General features: G+C 45.6%; 1 long non-coding RNA gene across 1 annotated transcript in view; it reads right to left on the bottom strand.

Moving 5' to 3' along the window:
• Positions 1–208: 208 nt before the first annotated feature.
• The window catches only part of LOC138570007 (uncharacterized), a 222037-nt gene continuing 207073 nt past the window's right edge, over positions 209–15172 (bottom strand). Inside the window, exon 3 of the long non-coding RNA XR_011303376.1 lies at positions 209–3743. This is a non-coding gene — a long non-coding RNA (uncharacterized lncRNA). The remainder of the gene's footprint in view (positions 3744–15172) is intronic.

The raw sequence follows: 15172 nt of genomic DNA, 5'->3' as shown, positions 1-15172 counted from the left end.
TAAGTAAGGCGATTAAAAAATACTGCCATACCATTAAGAAGCCGGGTTTCAAGCTGGAAATACCACATTTCGCATTCAAAAGAGGTAGGTTGATAGGTTGGCTTACGGAGCAAGACACTGCAACATATACCATTATCATTTACAGGCAAAAAGCAAAGCAATATATAAGGTATTTGAAGGCAACATGAAGAAGGACACAGACAACATATTCCAAATTCAAAATAACCAAGTGTATTAACTTAAATATCAGGATGGAAAAAGGCCTAACTTGCCCGATAATAAGGTGGGATTTCACTACCTAAATAAAACAAAGGAAGGTATGAGTCAAATAGTTCAATTTAGGAATCTGTCTGTGTCCAAACCCTATGCTGTCCTCACAACGATAACCATACAATGTGTAGGGATGTCAGCAATCAAAAGAAAACAGTGTTCAACACAAGTCTTGAGCTTCTCCCAGCTCGCAGCTCTCTTTTAACTCCCTTCCCCAAGCATAAAATAGTTCAACTGTAGGATGAAACAAGGAATATCAAGTCTTAATAGCACCAAAAATTGGATCCGCCAGTCAAGAAGTCAAAAATGTATTCTGTACAGATTCAAATATCAAAGCAGATAGCTATCTGGCTCCCAACACTTCACAGTGTTTACCAGAAAACACTGTGAGGGGAGTGAGTACTGGTCATCACAAAACATGCAGTATTTATACACAGTCCTGGTCATAGCCCAGTCCATCTCCAAACTAATAGGTTACAAATGTGGGTTTGTGCCCAGTTCACATAACAAATATATAATATTGGTTTGTACTTTTGACATGTTGTCCCATCCTTGAAGATTCAATGATATTTGTTGGTTCTCCAGCTTAGGTTGATCCTAGTTTCAAGAAACAAATTCAATAGCTTATTGCTAAGGCACATAGTTCTAGTTTGTCTACCATTCAGTTGTTATGTTTGACTATGGCTGAGGCTATTGATGCAGGCAACACTTTAAATTGACTTTGGCTCCATGGTTCCTTAAACATACTGACACACTTTTTTGTAGTCAGCTGTGTGGATCTTTAGTTTTTAGAGTAAGTCCTGTTTCAAGAAATGTACAAAGGATTCCTTCAGAAGCACACAGCATTAGTTTACATGCATTGTATATCACTGTTTGAGGGAGGATGAGTTTTGTAGACATAGATTACACTTTGAATGAGAGTTCATTCTGACTACAAGGTCTGTTTGCACAGGACAAATAGTCTGCTCTGCCAGCCCCAGTGTTGACATAGGCTCAAAGGTCGTTTCTGCTCTGGCAGCTGAAAATATGGTTAATCATTACTGAACAGAGAGCAGAAGTTAGAATCAAGTGGAGGCTATTTTCCAAAATGGCGTTTGAAGTCAATTCTAATTAACTGCGGGTATTAATACAAATGCGAAATGGCTTAGGACAATATTCATAATCACACAATATTTATGCGAATATGGTTTAACAAACCCTCCTTTTGGCCTAAGCCAAGAGCATAACTCAAACATTCTGGCCATACGATGACCATGTGTCATAATCAGAACACTCTGAGTTGTTGGATTCAAAAACATCAATTGCCATTAACTCTTTAATAGTTATTTCCTGCATTACTAAGGCATTGGTTGCTTTTTCAGGCATTTGGATCCTAGGTCCTAGTGTACCTACTGCTTGTGTACAACATCCCCCTATCATGGACCATATGACAGGGAGGCATTGTACACAACAACAACAGAACAGGAGAATACCAAGAATCACCATTAAGACTGCAAAGATCCCAGAACCAAGTACTAAGATTACAGTTTCCCTCTGGGACATGTACTTCAGTACTCAAGGTATGTAGATTTTGAATTGCCTTGGATATGGTAGGGGAGGAGTCAGGTACGAAAACACAACAAGCAGATCCCACCAATTTACATAATCCACCATGCTCAGCCAGGATGACGTTGAACACCATCCGGTTCTGTAGAGCCACTAATCTAATTGCTTTTTGTTCTAAAGTCATGTTGTAGAGTATGTCAGTGGTCCAGTTGATGGTTCTCTCCAGTACTCTTGCCAGTCCCAAAATGGTACAAAGTATTTTGCTACATCACCCAAGACTTGTGAAGGAGTATCACTGTTCTCGTCCCGCTTTGGACGAGCCCTAGAAATCTCAGTGTTACTAGCTACATATACCCCTGTTAACTCGATACCCAAAATACAAGTTCCCTGCCAATCCCTAGGTAGCCACGGATAAGCTTGATTCCTGCAAACGAAATAAACAGGCTCGCCTACATACAAAGGTCTGTCCTCACTGGTCAAGTTTGCGACATTGTTGCAATCCTCAAAAGTACCCATTGACTGAGAACCATTCCTTTGTATGCAGAAGGAGACAGATTTGGGGCTATGATTGATAATGTAGGAAGGTGGTGTGGCATCCCTGTTACCTATAGGAGCCATCTTGAAAGAGATAAGTGATTGGAAAGGTCGGGATAGTCTATCAGAAGGCCTAATAGAAGCAACGTTAAGCTTGCTCCTATTTGCGAAAAATGAGCATCCCAGAGGCGTCAGGACTCACCTTTCAAACTCATTCAAATTAGTCCCATCAAAGTTCCATGAGATGCTATCATTCCAACGACCAAAGAATTGAGCCCTTAGAGAGGCATAACATGCAGTAGTTAAAGGCAAAGGATGAATATGCCAGCCCACCCCTTTTACCCATGCTGAGGCAAGTGTGAACAGATAGAACAGTTTGTTCTATTCAAAATTGCATGAGTTGCATTCATTATTAACAGCAGTGTATTGTTATGATATGTCTATGTTGGGAGTCCCTAGGAGATAGAGTGCGCAGGTGCACAAAAGGTGTAGACATATTAGGAACACTCTCAGTAAGCAAGAATGTTTCATGTGGGTGCACTTCTTCTATATACCAGAACCCAAAGGCAATCAATACTGTAAGACTGGTTAACGCAATTACAAGAAGACAAAACGTCTTTAAAGACCATGTATTTGATCGTCCAATGTCTTTGTTGGCCACATGATTGATCGATTGTTCCGCACGAGTAGGGACGATGTCAGGCATTGTTCCGTGAAGCTCTTTTCCAAAAAGTTCCTGCAAAAAACTCTGTAGTCTGTTTGCTGGTGATCTCCTGATCACGTGGTTTCCTGATTGTAGATAGTCTTTCCCAGTCCCCAGCCACCTTACTTCTTCTTCAGTGCAAAAAGGTGGCAAAGGACAAGCTCTATGATCGCTCCCCCGTGGGCACAGTCGTATTTGTGCAGTGAGACTAGTGCCGTGGATGCAGATTGTACCTTGTGACTCCTGGTACCGTGTGATCTGCGAACAGTGTGTCGTTGCTTCCTGATGGAAGTGATGAAATGACAACAAAACTGTGCAAGGGTGCAGAAGGATCTGCAGAAGCTTTTGGAGACAAAGCAGCAATCTCCCCAGGCCCTGCAGGCCCAGGAAGTGTCTCCAGAACACCCTTGGTGCTGTTCAAGGCTGATTGATTGTTGGGAACAGAGCAAGTAGGTTTCTTCTTATCTTCTTCGTCGTGTGGTAAAGGGAAAGGTATTTTCTTGATGTGTGTCGGTCCAGTGTCTTTTCCCATTACTCATACAGCAGTCTGTGTGGCCAACGGGACCTGGAGCGGTCCTCTTCAGCTTGGTGCTAGACTGGATGCTCTCTCAAATGCTTTAGTTAGCACCCAGTCGCTGGGTCGAAGTTGATGACCTGGCCACTCATATTTTACTGGGAGGGCTTCTTGCACCTATTGATAAATCAAATACAAGTTTTGAGTTAACTGGTCACAGCATTCAGTAAGAAGCAATATTCCACATATTTTAACACCCTAGGTTTTTGTCAGACTTCAAACATCAGCTGGCCTCCCCTCCATTATTTCATCCGGGGGGGATTCCAGTTCTAGTCTGTGGGATCGCCCATATGGACAGTAGAGCTATACATAAGTGCCTAGTTATTCAAATTTACTGAGATGTTTTGCGTTTACCCAGACAGGTTCTAACAATTTACAAATCTTTTTGGCACATATATGAGTTGGACCATGAGCCATTGTCACCATAGCGGTAACATAAGCATTGGGCAGCATCCATTTATATTGTTCAGTGTACCCAACAACCCTCATCATCTAAACTTGCTGGACCCTCAGCCCACTGTTTGATTTCGTCTGGGGTAGCGTCAGCCTGAATTTCATTTATGCAACCAATCCCTTCATCTATCACACAAGTGTTAGAGACCCCTTTTGTAGGGTCCAGTACATACATCTTAGAATGTAAATCAGTAGCAGTTTGTTTGGCTATTCTGTCAGCAAAAGCATTTCCTTTCCCCATATCATCTGTTACTTTCTGATGTGCGGTGCACTTCATGATTGCTAGTTGAGTAGGAAGCACAAGTGCAGAGAGTAGACAAACTATCAAGGTACCATGTTAAAATATTTTTTCCCGTGCAAGGTCAAGGAACCTCGCTCCGCCCATAGTCAACCCAAGTTATGAACCACCCCAAAGGTATACCGGTTATCTATAAATATATTCACTCTAACCTTTTCTGAAAGTTCACAAGCCTAAATCAGTGCAATAATCTCTGCGGCATGCGCAGTTATGCGAAATTCTCCTGATTTCCACAATCGTGCTTAGTGTAGTGATGGCACAAGCAGCGGTGGATGTACCATCCGGAAGTTTGAAGCAGGAGCCATCAAAAGACAACTCCCCTTGTGGATCATTCAAAGGTGCATCATTTAAATCAATCCTGCCTTTAATTTCTTACCCTGTGTTAGGCAGAAACCTGTGCAGTTCCCTTAGGGACCGCTGCAAAAGATTTAGGACTACAGGTGGTTGGCAGTAAACCCAATTGGTAGCAGTCTGTACTACCCAGATTTACCTGGTAGCTGTGGCTGAGCAGTCAGACTTCTCTCAAGATGAGTTAGGCAGTATATAGACATACACAATAGGTGCAGAGATACAGTAGCACAAGCAAACACTGACCAGAGCTTTGTTGCAAAAGTATATGATTATTTATTTAAAGACACGCTTGTAAATTACAAATTACACAAGCACAAAGAGAGGTAAATAAATTCAACACACAGTCACTATTATATATACAACCCTGATTACTTATTAGACAAGTCTTAATGAGAAACACCACTTATTTTCAGACAGAGGTGAGCGCTTAACATAAGATGGCATTCTAATAAGTTATTAAAAAGGGAGGGAAAAGGCAGAGTTATGAAAGCACACAAATTTCAATACTTTTCAAAGAACCACAGTGAGGCAGATTAGGCAACGTCAACTGGAGAGCAAGGAAGTTCAAATGCCAGGCCCACTCTTATAGAGAGCAGGTGAAATGTGTCCAGGATCACACAGTGGGGTTATGCCCAAAGAGTCTTTGTAAATAGTTCACAAAAAGATTGAGATCAAGTCAGGAAAAGTTAGTTAACAGGTCCCAGGCTAACCCAGGTTAGAAAGTCGAGGATTTACTGTCACCCCGAACAATCTGTCGCAAGGAAAGCCAGGCGGGACACAGTACCTGAAAGTGGGAAGATCGCTTCAGCGGGGGCAGTTGTTCCTGGCAGCGGGTGCAAGTCAGTGTTTTGTCCAGAGGAAGAGGAGGCCTCGACATGGAGGAAAGCTGGAGGTCGTTGCGCTGCCAGGGAAGAAACCAGCCGCAGAGTTTCCCAGCTACAAGGTACCACCCTTTTCTTCGCGGTAGTGGTAAACCGTGGTATTCCGGTTGCTGGGGTGCTTGGCACGGGCAAGGCGGCCACGAGATGGTCCAGGAAGGCGAAAAGACGGGCAAACTGGTTATCCCCACCAGTCAAAGGAAGAAGACTCTCCGGGCTGGAGATCTCCTTTGTCGTCGGGAAAAGTGGTGAGGCGGTTCAGCAGGGCTCCACCGGTGGTGTCGTCGTTGCAGGTCGGCTCGGCTTCTCCCTCCTCGGATTCTTTAGGTCCTGTGGCGACTTCTGAAGTTCCAGTCCTCAAAGCCCTGCTTTTATGCAGAAAACCCCCATTCATTCAGCCTAGCTGTCAATCAAACATGCTAAGTGGTGAGCCGGGCGACTCACCACTTGGGCCAATCACACAAGAGTGCGACTTGAGTTGCCAAGGCAACTCAGTCCAGGGTGCCTAAACCCTCTCCCACACCCCCTGTGGTACCCAGACAGAGTGGCACCACTTTTGGAGGCTTCTGTGGAGAAGCCTGCCAAAAAGTGGAACAAAGTGCTCGACTTGGGTTGGAGTCACAGAAGCGAACACAAACGCCATTTTGGAACCAAGTTTCGGCAAAAAATACCAACCAGTGAATTTATATTAATTTAATAAACCAGCGGTATGTTCGAGGCTATTTTAAAAAGTGATAGCCTCGAACAATGGGAAAATCCCATAGGAATATATTTACGATCGAATATAAAAAGTAGTATCTACTGTCACCAGCCAGAACAGGTCGGGGGGACCGGACAGTGCCCCCTCGAACAACAGACCCCGGGGGAATCGAATTGCCCAGACCAGTACGTCCACAATATGATGGTTTGTACTGGTTCTGTTCACAATTTGAGACTAGTAAAGCCAATGGTGACTTTACATGCCCTGGGAGACAGTAGTCAGTCCCAGGGTATGGAGTCTATATTTGGGGGTCGCTACGATACCCCTGGGTTATGGCACGGAGGGTGCCGTGCAACCCACATATCAAAAACACATGACCCCATAGCCCATAGAACACATACAAAGTCAAAGGAACACTTCAAATCATGTCTAAGAGTGGGAGGAAAAGAGTCTCACTCTTAGCAGGAGAAAAAAATAAACCCCAAAAATCCAGCAAAGTTGCTGGGGGACTCACTAGGTTTGGGAAATTAGCCTTTACAGAGAATTCTCCCTAACACTCTGTGGTATAAAGGCAGTCATGTGACATTTCATCACTGCAAGCAATATCTTGCGGAAGAGGAATCAAACAAATTAACAAGGGGGGTCCTGGGAGTCCCTCTGCCAGACATTAGTCCTGGTTGCAAGAGACGTACCCAGAGTCTTTAGCTCACTATCTTTCACAGAGAAGAAATATCCCAAACATATCAGTGTTTGTCCTGCCCAGGGGCAGTCCAGCACCGAAATGCAAGGCAATTCTCCTCTGAACAAGAGTACCAACAGCATCCCCAGACACGTGTTTCGGTCTGGTTGGACCTCATCAGTAGGGAGGAGCTGTGCCTCTCTAAGAATAGTGAGCAAGGGGTTCACGTCTGGATTCTCCTAGTAACTTAGGGTGAGATGATGGCCGGCATCCAGGGATGACGGCGTGCTGCTTGAGGTGAGTAACACTGGAGGTGAGTGAGAGCGCGATGCGCAATGCAACCTCTTCGTACTTGTATTGAACAGAGTTCGTTTTTCTGTGTCTTTTAGGTGCCGCAATGTTTTCAGCATGGATGCCAAAGAAGAAACGCAGTGAGTAAGCGCGATATGCGGCGCCTCTGAATGTTTACAACGCTATCCTCGAGTGTCTTTTCCCACTTGCAGATGGATGAGATGAAGATCCCCCAGAGCGGTTTGGATTCAGGTAAGCGTTTGAATCTAGTACAGTCTTTAAAGTAAGCAAAGATTTGCAGAATGCTTTCTAATGTCTTCTTTCTACTCTTTTCCCCTTTTCTTAGGAAGCGGCGTGCCGAGAAGAAAATGACACCGCCGAAGATGCCCGCAGAACTGAAGGAGCGATGAATAATGGGCAGATGCCCCGCAAGGTAAGGGAATTCCTAATGGTGTTCTTGTTCTTGCAGGTGCTGAGCGCAGATGAAAGGTGCAGGGTTTCTGGAGACCGATCCGAACACGGTGAGTGTCACGCTGCAGGTGCAGAGAAATGCAAAGCGTGTTTCTCGGCCTGGGCGTGGCTTAAATAGTCTCAGGGTATCCCAGGTGTCTCTGGGCTAAACCACACCCAAAAGACTAGACTGTATATGCAATTCTAGGAACCGGAATATGTGGGGGCATCCATCTTGTCCCACCTATGCATTACAAGTCTAAAGCTCACTGCCATCCTATGGGAATGTGTGAGTCTGGTGCCACAGGCGCCAAGTTTGACTCCAAGTGGGTCTTTGGAGGGATGGAGAGGCCCTTAAGGGCCATGTAGATGATCGTGGCCTGGTTCCAGCCTGACATTTTGGAGGGCTGGGGACATGAGGGGCAGGAATCATGACAGCACTCCCCCCCAAGGACCCTCTCAAGGTGGCTCTTCTGTCGGGTCCTGGTTTTGTTGGATGGTTTTGATGAAATTTTCTAAGTAAGTGAGGTGCATGGATGTACTCAAAAGGTGGTTCCCATGTTCTGTCTTGTGGACCATACCCCTTCCAGTCTACTAAGTAGTATAGATTGGATTTGACGTACTTAGAATCCAGGATGTCCTTGACTTTGAATTCTGGCTCCCCGGCGACCACTACTGGCTTTGGTGGCGTTGCTACTCGGGTCCCAGGTTGAACAGGTTTAAGGAGAGACACGTGGAACACAGGATGAATCTGCATGTTTGACGGTAAGGCTAGTCTGAACGCCACAGGATTTATCACAGAGGTGACAGTGAATGGACCCAGGTATCTTGGACGGAAGGTTCAAGTTCCTTTGATTGGCACATGTTTAGATGCCAGCCAGACTTTGTGTCCAACTTGGTAATTTGGGGCTTTTACTCTGTGTTGATCAGCAAACTTCTTTTGGCAATCCTTAGCTTGAAGTAGGTGTTCAGCTGCTCTTTTAAAGGTTTGAGAAATGGTCGTATGTAAGGTTTTCCTTGCTGGCATTTCTAGGCATTTCTAAGGCTGTAGGAACGTCTAACTTAGAAGTACGTGGATGCCTGCCATACATGGTATAAAAGGGTGTCTGCCCAGGGCTGGTGTGTAGGGAATTATTATAAGTATATTCAGCTATCCATGATAGGTCTGACCAGCTTTCTTCAGCTTGGTGTAACATGCAGCGCAGATACTGCTCGAGCGTTTAATTTGTCCTCTCAGTTTGACCATCTGGGCCATAGAGCAGCACTTCCTCCAGAAGTTAGATACAAATTGAGTGCCTCGGTCTGAGACCAATATTGAGGAAACCCATGGAGCCGTACGATGCCTTCAAGAAATACCTTTGCCAGAGTGGAAGCGTTTGGGAGTCCCTTTAGAGGAATAAAATGTGCCATTTTAGAAAACAGGTCCACGACCACTAGAATAGTGTTAAATCCTTGACTGGGTGGTAAGTCAGTAATAAAATTGAGGGACAACATGTGCCAGGGTGCTGGTGGGATTTCCAATGGTTGTAAGAGCCCAGCTGGTTTCTGCTTGGAGGACTTGTTTTGAACACACACTCCACAAGATAGAATAAACTGGATAATGTCTTTACGCCACATGGGCCACCAATAATTTTGTTTCACCTTGCCCAGGGTTTTAGCGATTCCGGGATGTCCTTTGATCAAGGAATCATGATAACCGGACATGACTTGTTCTCGTAGTTCTTGGTTTGGCAAGAATAAACGGTTCCTGAAGTAGGGCAACTGGTCTTTTATCATGTAATGTTCTCCTTGTGCACTCCACACTTGTAATTGCTCCAGACTCATCAAGTTTTGCATTTCTTCATGTAATTCCTTCTGAGTTATGGTTGCTGTGATTCCTAGGAGTTTGTCACTCGGGATGATTGCTATTGGGTCAGGGGTCTGATATCCTTGCTCTTCCACACCCATATGGGAAAGGGCATCGGCTTTCCCGTTTTTTATCCCTGGTCGAAATGCGATCACGTAGTCATACTCGGCAAAAAAAAGAGCCCACTGTAGTTGCTGTGAGGATTGCGCCTTTGCCGTTTTTAGGTACTGGAGGTTCCCTTGGTCAGTAATTACGGTGATTGTATGTCTGGCGCCCAGGAGGTAGTGCCGCCAGGCCTTAAAGACTGACTTAATGGCCAGGAGTTCTTTGTCCGTGACAGCGTAATTGAGTTCGGGGGGTGTGAATTTACGCGACCAGAAGGCAACAGGGTGTAACTAGCCCTATTGGGGTCCTTTTGTGAGAGGACGGCTCCCATAGCCATACTCGAGGTGTCCGTTTCCACCAGGTATGGGAGATCAGGGTGAGGGTGGCGTAGAATTGGGGCAGAAGCAAATCTTGCTTTGAGTTCCTGGAAAGCTTCTTCGGCTTCTGTTGTCCACTGCAACTTTTTATTGCATTTCCTTAGCAATGATGTGATGGGATGCACAATTTGTGAAAATCCTGGGATGAACCAGTGGTAGAAGTTTGCGAAAACTAACATGTTTTGGACTCCCTTGAACGAAGTTGGGGATGGCCAGTTCAGGATAGCATCTATCTTGTGTACATCCATTCGGACTGAGGGTGAAGCCCAGGAATTCCACCTTGGAGACGTGAAATGAGCACTTTTCAAGCTTGGCGTAGAGCTGATGTTGACAGAGTTTCTCCAACACGGAACAGACGTGTTTAACATGGTCCTGCTTTGATGCGGAATATACTAGGATATCGTCAATGTACACTAGAGCACAGGCATCAATCAATTCTCGTATTTTGACAGCAGGCGCATTGCAAAGGGCAAAGGGCATTACTTGATATTCATACAAGCCATATTTGGTGCGAAATGCAGTTTTCCATTCGTCCCCCTTTTTCACGCGAACAAGGTGATAAGCACCTCTCAGGTCTAGTTTTGGGCATCTTTGACTTGATCAAGCAATTCAGGGATTAGCGGCAGAGGCTAACGATTTTTCACGGTGATCTGGTTCAGTGCGCGATAATCGATGCACGTTCTCAAGTCCCCCTCCTTCTTCAGTACGAAGAATAGAGGACTAGCTGCTGGAGACTTCGAGGGACGGATGAACCCGTTGGCCAGGTATTGGTCGAGAAAGGCCTTCAAGTGCTGGTTTTCTTGATCCGTGAGTGCGTAGATTCATCCACAAGGGATTTGTGCGCCTGGTATCAGGTTGATTTGGCAATCGTATGGTCTGTGCGGTGGTAGGGTATTAGCCTGTTCTTTCTGAAAGACATCTTGAAAGTCCTGGCATTCGCTTGGTAGGGTGCTGATTGCCACTGTCGCAAGCGTGGAGGTTCTGGTGTCTATAGGTTGTTTCCCTTGGCGATAACATGTGTGGGCTCAATTCTCAGAAAAGGCCAATTCTTTTGCTTGCCAATCGATTCGAGGATTGTGAGCTACCAACCATGGCATTCCTAAAATCAACTGGAACTGTGGTGCCTTAATGAGGTCAAAAACGATAGATTCTTGGTGGCACACAAGGGTTAAAGCTGAAGTGCATTGGGATATCGGACCAGAAGCTATTTCTGTGCCATCAACAGTGGTAACAGTGTCTGTGGTTGACTTAGGGCATAACGGAAGCCCCATCCTTGCCGCAAGATCCTGGTCGATGTAATTCCCAACAGCTCCACTGTCTATGTACGCTCTTACCGCGTGCATCCGAGATGGTTGTTGGTGGTTGATCAAGACCACAGATAGTGCAAAATGGGAGGTCTGTAGTTCACTTTCCTTGCTCGACAAGTGGACCCCTACACTTGCCGGCTTGGGAGTTTTCCGATTCCTTGATGGTGTCTTCCTTGTCCGTGGCCCCTACCGTCCTCCTCGGCAGCTTCACAGGGCACTCTTTAAGGAAATGACCTGACCTTCCACAGTATAGACATAACTGCTGCTGTCTCCTTTTATCCCTTTCCGCTTTAGTCAAGGGGAAACTGACCCCCCAGTTGCATTGGTTCTCCTGAGCCTTCTGTTTCTCGGGTAACATTGTCTTTTGAACGCACATACATAGGGCAAGGGTCCGGTCTGGTTCGATCTGCTCTTCGATCTTGCAACCTATGATCCAGTTGAACAACAAGCTCAATGAATTCTGAGCAGTCTTTCGGGGGGTTCACTACTTGTGCAAGAACATCCTTGAGCTCCCCCCAACCCCTGATGAAATAACGTGGTTCTCTTCTCCTCAGGCCATTCTGCTTCAACTACGAGTCTACTGAACGTGCTTAGGTATGTTAATAGGTCTTGATTCCCTTGACGTAGGGACAGAAGTTCGTTGTCTAATTCCTGCCCATGAGTACGACGGGCGAACATCTTTTCCATCTCCTGCTGAAAGCCTCTGAAATCATGCAGCAAAGGATCGTCTTGGCCCACAAAGGGTGCAGACCAGTCCGCTGTGCTTCCGCTCAGGTAGGATAGCACAAAAGCGACCCGTGATTGGTCATTTGGAAAGGCCCCTGGTCTACAAAGGAAGTGCAAGCGGCACTGATTCATGAACGTTGCAAACCTCTTGGGATCCCCCGTGAATCGTTTGGGCGGGGCCAAGGGAACTGCCCCAGGAAGGGTTATCTGAACGGGGTTGGCTGATGGTGCTGGCATTGAGGGCACTTTTCCCGGTAATGGTGCATGCCCCACTTGTGACTGGAGAAGTTGCTGGCTTAAATCATCAGTGCGTTCTTTGGCTACTATCAACTCTCTCCTCAGGGTGTTGGTCTCTTGCCTGGCTGCATGTACTTCGGAACGTAGCTGCCCCAACATGTGGGCTAACTGATCGGTTTCTGACATTTCCATGACACCCAGGTGGATTTTGGTGTGAGGCTTTGCATTCTGTAATGCTCAGCTGGTATCCACGGGGACGTCACTTAGCCTGTTCTGACCTTCTACGACCTCGAACCCTTCCCTGGAGTCTACTCGACCGGAGACTGGGCCTTGTTTTCTTGTGCAGTGTGCTCTCCATCCTGCTTTCAGCGCAGGGGTGCGTTGGTTGATGCGGGCTCGCTGCTGCCTAGTTACTTCACTGGCAAGAGTCCGACGGGTAAGTATAAAGAGTCACTATAAACAGTTCTCTAATTCTTGTTCCTTTCTTTCCTTAGAGGATGGCCGGCGTCCGGGGATGACGGCATGCTGCTTGAGGTGAGTAACACTGGAGGTGAGTGAGAGCGCGATGCGCAATGCGGCCTCTTAGTACTTGTATTGAACAGAGTTCATTTTTCTGTGTCTTTTAGGTGCCACAATGTTTTCAGCGTGGATGCCAAAGAAGAAGAAACGCAGTGAGTAAGCGTGATATGCGGCGCCTCTGAATGTTTTCCACGCTAACCTGGATTGTCTTTTCCCACTTGCAGATGGATGAGAAGCTCCGGAGATGAAGATCCCCAGAGCGGTTTGGATTCAGATAAGCGTTTGAATCTAGTACAGTCTTTAAAGTGAGCGAAGATTTGCAGAATGCTTACTAATGTCTTCTTTCTGTTCTTTTCCCCTTTTCTTAGGAAGTGGTGTGCCGAGAAGAAAATGACACTGCCGAAGATGCCCGCAGAACTGAAGGAGCGATGAATGATGGGCGGATGCCCCGCAAGGTAAGGGAATTCCTAATGGTGTTCTTGTTCTTGCAGGTGCTGTGCACAGATGAAAGGTGCAGAGCTTCTGGAGACCGATCCGACCACGGTGAGTGTCACGCTGCAGGTGCAGAGAAACGCAAAGCGTGTTTCTTGGCCTGGACATGACTTAAATAGTCTCAGGGTATCCGAGGTGTCTCTGGTGGGCTGAACCACACCCAAAAGTCTACACTGCATATGCAGTTCTAGGAACCGAAATATGTGGGGGCATCCATCTTGTCCCACCCATGCATTACAAGTCCAATGCTCACTGCCATCCTATGGGAGTGTGTGAGTCTGGAGCCACAGGCACCAAGTTTGACTCCAAGTGGGTCTTTGGAGGGATGGAGAGGCCCTTAAGGGCCATGTAGATGATCGTGGCCTGGTGCCAGCCTGACATTTTGGAGGGCTGGGGACATGGGGGCAGGAATCATGACACCCACCTCTAGTCCCTCTAACCATCTAAATCTCAACTTTAAGAACAAATGTAGGAGGAACCTCCCTCATAGGCAACTGAGAAGTAGGCAACTCCGAACATTTGTTGAGCAATAAAGCCAGATTGAGCGCTAAAGTGGTAGGAACAGTATTGGGTGCAAAAGGATCTCTTATAAACAATCATCAATTCTGAGGGACAACAAATCTTTTTTTTCTTTATACACTCATCCTTCAGGTATTCTGCCATTACCTGTAACACTTTCTTCGGCATTTCTGGAGTATACTGACTATATGTAGCATATACTTCTATGGGAGTTATCAACACATGCAAAATCCATCTAAGCACATCCCTTGTGCAAATTCGCGTTCCTACACTCATTGACTTACAAGGAGGAAGGAACCGTTTCTGCGCATACAAAGCGTCCACACTATCACCATCTATTTCATCGTTCTGTAACCGTTCTAACTCCCTTCTTAACTCAAAAGTCCTCTCGACATGCTCTTTTCCTTTCTCCGCAGAATCCCTTGAATAGGCTAAAACATTCAAATCCCTCAACCCTTGTGGGACATCTATGTCCGTCAATTTATTCCACATTACAACCAAATGTATTCCCATCCCCTCAATAAAGACATTCTGTTTTGGAACACTTTCTAAATTAAGGTGTGTAGCTAAGACAGTAGTTTTATTTTCACATTTCTCTATACATTGCTTAGCCCGTGCATACAATTCTCTCTTCTTATCTTTAGAAAACTGTACTTTGAGTCACTACATTTGATTCAGCACTCGCCCCTTCATCAGCTACAAGTGGAGCAGAACCGTTTGGGAAAGAGAGAGTAGACAGATTCTGTACAACAGGTAGTGGAGACACTACCGCTGGTAACAAAGACAGAATTACTGGAATAGTAACAATCGGAAAAGGTGCAGGTACAGGCAGAGGAACAACAATAGGAAGAGGAGCAATAACTGGCAGCGGAGGAGCAACAGGAAGAACAGGAATTGCTATCGGAGGAGGTGCGACAGCGGGAAGAGGTAAGACAACAGGAATAGGTACATAAGGAGGTAGTGCAGTGACACCAGGCCTATGTTCATTTAAGAGTTTATCAATTAGTTAATCTGAGACATGAACATCTTTAGACGGATATATTTTCTGTACATTAAGTTAAAAAGCCCTATCCATGTTTCTAACAGACTCTGACTGTTTTTGTTGATCATACAATGATGCTTTTTCTGAATTTTGGCATATGACGTCGTGTATGCTTCCATTTAATCTTAAATTGCTACATAGCTTCTCTTTTCCAATTCTGAATCACATCAAATGCTGTAGGTCAAGCTTTTTTTTCCTTTAACAATATAGTTTCTAAATACTCTATTCGGGCAATCTCAAAACTACCATTTACTGGCCACTGAAATTCAGAAGCAT

Source organism: Ambystoma mexicanum, chromosome 2q (genome assembly GCF_040938575.1).
Source record: "Ambystoma mexicanum isolate Mex_15411 chromosome 2q, UKY_AmexF1_1, whole genome shotgun sequence".
Classification (NCBI taxonomy): Eukaryota; Metazoa; Chordata; class Amphibia; order Caudata; family Ambystomatidae; genus Ambystoma; species Ambystoma mexicanum.
The sequence above is the reverse complement of the archived record's forward strand: the minus strand, read 5'-3'. Positions and strand labels throughout refer to the sequence as shown.